This window comes from Arachis stenosperma, chromosome 4, assembly GCF_014773155.1.
Source record: "Arachis stenosperma cultivar V10309 chromosome 4, arast.V10309.gnm1.PFL2, whole genome shotgun sequence".
Taxonomy (NCBI): Eukaryota; Viridiplantae; Streptophyta; class Magnoliopsida; order Fabales; family Fabaceae; genus Arachis; species Arachis stenosperma.
Genome location: NC_080380.1, coordinates 92,077,045 through 92,080,301, shown reverse-complemented (window position 1 = coordinate 92,080,301; position 3,257 = coordinate 92,077,045). Strand labels below are relative to the sequence as shown.

General features: G+C 38.6%; 1 non-coding gene across 1 annotated transcript; it reads left to right on the top strand.

The window, feature by feature from the left end:
- The first annotated feature begins 1,887 nt into the window (after positions 1-1,887).
- Positions 1,888-1,995, top strand: LOC130978047 (small nucleolar RNA R71). The gene has a single exon (XR_009085711.1). It is a non-coding gene; the product is annotated as a small nucleolar RNA R71 (small nucleolar RNA).
- Positions 1,996-3,257: the final 1,262 nt, after the last annotated feature.

The following is a 3,257-nucleotide window of genomic DNA, read 5'->3' as shown; positions in this document are numbered from 1 at the left end:
GCCAGCTTCTTCTCCTCCAGGGTGTGCTGTTTTTCTTCCTGTTTTTCATTCTGTTTTTGCTTTTTTCATTGTTTTTGTGACTTCTTATGATCATCAACCTACAAAAAAGATAAAATAACAAAAGAAAATAATTAATTATAAAACATTGGGTTGCCTCCCAACAAGCGCTTCTTTAATGTCATTAGCTTGACAGAGGACTCTCATGGAGCCTCAGAAATGCTTAGAACCGTGTTGAAACCTCCCAACACCAAACTTAGAGTTTGAATGTGGGGTTTCAACACCAAACTTAGAGTTTGGTTGTAGCCTCCTAACACCAAACTTAGAGTTTGACTGTGAGGGCTCTGTTTGGCTCTGTTTTGAGAGAAGCTCTTCATGCTTCCTCTCCATGATGACAGAGGGATATCCTTGGGCCTTAAACACCAAGGATTCTTCATTCACTTGAATGATCAACTCTCCTCTATCAACATCAATCACAGCCTTTGCTGTGGCTAGGAAGGGTCTGCCAAGGATGATGGATTCATCCATGCACTTCCCAGTCTCTAGGACTATGAAATCAGTAGGAATGTACTGGTCTTCAATTTTAACCAGAACATCCTCTACAAGTCCATGGGCTTGTTTTCTTGAGTTGTCTGCCATCTCTAATGAGATTCTTGCAGCTTGCACCTCTAAGATCCCTAATTTCTCCATTACAGAGAGGGGCATGAGGTTCACACTTGACCCTAAGTCACACAAGGCCTTCTTGAAGGTCATGGTGCCTATGGTACAAGGTATAGAAAACTTTCCAGGATCCTGCCTCTTTTGAGGCAGTTTCTGCCTAGACAAGTCATCCAGTTCTTTGGTGAGCAAGGGAGGTTCATCCTCCCAAGTCTCATTTCCAAATAACTTGTCATTTAGTTTCATGATTGCTCCAAGGTATTTAGCAACTTGCTCTTCAGTGACATACTCATCCTCTTCAGAGGAAGAATACTCATCAGAGCTCATGAATGGCAGAAGTAAGTCCAATGGAATCTCTATGGTCTCATTTTGAGCCTCAGATTCCCATGGTTCCTCAGAGGAGATTGGTACACGCCCACTGAGGTCTTCCTCAGTGGCGTCTTCCTCCTCTCTTTCCTCTCCACATTCGGCCATGGTTATGGCTTTGCACTCTCCTTTTGGATTTTCTTCTGTATTACTTGGGAGGGTACTAGGAGGGAGTTCAGTAATTTTCTTGCTCAGCTGTCCCACTTGTCCTTCCAAATTTCTAATGGAGGACCTTGTTTCATTCATGAAACTTTGAGTGGTTTTGATTAGATCAGAGACCATTGTTGCTAAGTCAGAAGTACTCTGCTTAGAACTCTCTGTCTGTTGCTGAGAAGATGATGGAAAAGGCTTGCCATTGCTAAACCTGTTTCTTCCACCATTATTGTTATTGAAACCTTGTTGAGGTCTCTCTTGATTCTTCCATGAGAGATTTGGGTGATTCCTCCATGAAGAATTGTAGGTGTTTCCATAGGGTTCTCCTAGGTAATTTACCTCTTCCATGGAAGGGTTCTCAGGATCATAAGCTTCTTCCTCAGATGAAGCATCCTTAGTACTGTTTGGTGCATTTTGCATTCCAGACAGACTTTGAGAAATCAAATTGACTTGTTGAGTCAATATCTTATTCTGAGCCAATATGGCATTCAGAGCATCAATCTCAAGAACTCCTTTCTTCTGACTAGTCCCATTATTCACAGGATTCCTTTCAGAAGTGTACATGAATTGGTTATTTTCAACCATTTCAATCAATTCTTGAGCTTCTGCAGGCGTCTTCTTCAGATGAAGAGATCCTCCAGCAGAGCTATCCAAAGACATCTTGGATAGTTCAGAGAGACCATCATAGAAAATACCTATGATGCTCCATTCAGAAAGCATGTCTGAAGGACATCTTCTGATTAATTGTTTGTATCTTTCCCAAGCTTCATAGAGGGATTCTCCATCCTTCTGTCTGAAGGTTTGGACTTCCACTCTAAGCTTACTCCATCTTTGTGGTGGAAAGAACTTTGCCAAGAAGGCATTGACTAGCTTTTCCCAAGAGTCCAGGCTTTCTTTAGGTTGAGAATCCAACCATATTCTAGCTCTGTCTCTTACAGCAAAAGGGAATAGCATCAGTCTGTAGACCTCAGAGTCAACCCCATTAGTCTTGACTGTGTCACAGATTTGCAAGAACTCAGCTAAAAACTGATGAGGATCTTCCATTGGAAGTCCATGGAACTTGCAATTCTGTTGCATTAGAGAAACTAATTGAGGCTTAAGCTCAAAGTTGTTTGCTCCAATGGCAGGGATAGAGATGCTTCTCCCATAAAAATCAGGAGTAGGTGCAGTAAAGTCACCCAGCACCTTCCTTGCATTGTTGGCATTGTTGTTGTTTTCGGTTGCCATGGGTTCTTCTTCCTTGAAGAATTCGGTCAGGTCCTCTAAAGAGAGTTGTGCTTTGGCTTCTCTTAGCTTTCTCTTCAAGGTCCTTTCGGGTTCAGGATCAGCTTCAACAAGAATGCCTTTGTCTCTGCTCCTGCTCAAATGAAAGAGAAGAGAAAAAGAAAATGTGGAATCCTCTATGTCACAGTATAGAGATTCCTTGAAATGTCAGAGGAAAAGAGAAATAGAAAGAAGAAGGAGAAGAAGAATTCGAACTTTATTAGTTAGAGTTCGAATTGTGTATTAAGAAGGAGTAGTACTCCATAAATAAAAGGATGTGGGAAGGAGGGAAGAGAATTTTCGAAAATTAATTAGAAATATGTCAAAAACATTTTAAAAATTGATTGATAATTTTCGAAAATTAAAAGTGAAAAAGAAATCAAGTGATTTTTGAAAAAGATTTTGAAATTAGAAATTAAAAAGATTTGATTGAAAACTATTTTGAAAAAGATGTGGTTAAAAAGATTTAATTGAAAAGTTATGGTTTTAAAAAGATGTGATTGAGAAGATATGATTTGGAAACAATTTTAAAGGATATGATTTGAAAACAATTTGAAAATATATGATTTTAAAAAAATTGATGACTTGCCTAACAAGAAAAGATATGATTCAAACATAAAACCTTCCTCAACAGAAAAGGCAACAAATTTGAGATGTTCAATCAAATCATTAATTGTTAGTAAGTATCTTTGAAAAAGGAAAGAAATTGATTTTGAAAACATTTGATTGAAAAGATATGATTTGAAAAAGATTTGATTTTGAAAAACTTTGAAAACTTGAAAAAAAATTGATTTGAAAACAAAATCTTCCCCCTAGCACAC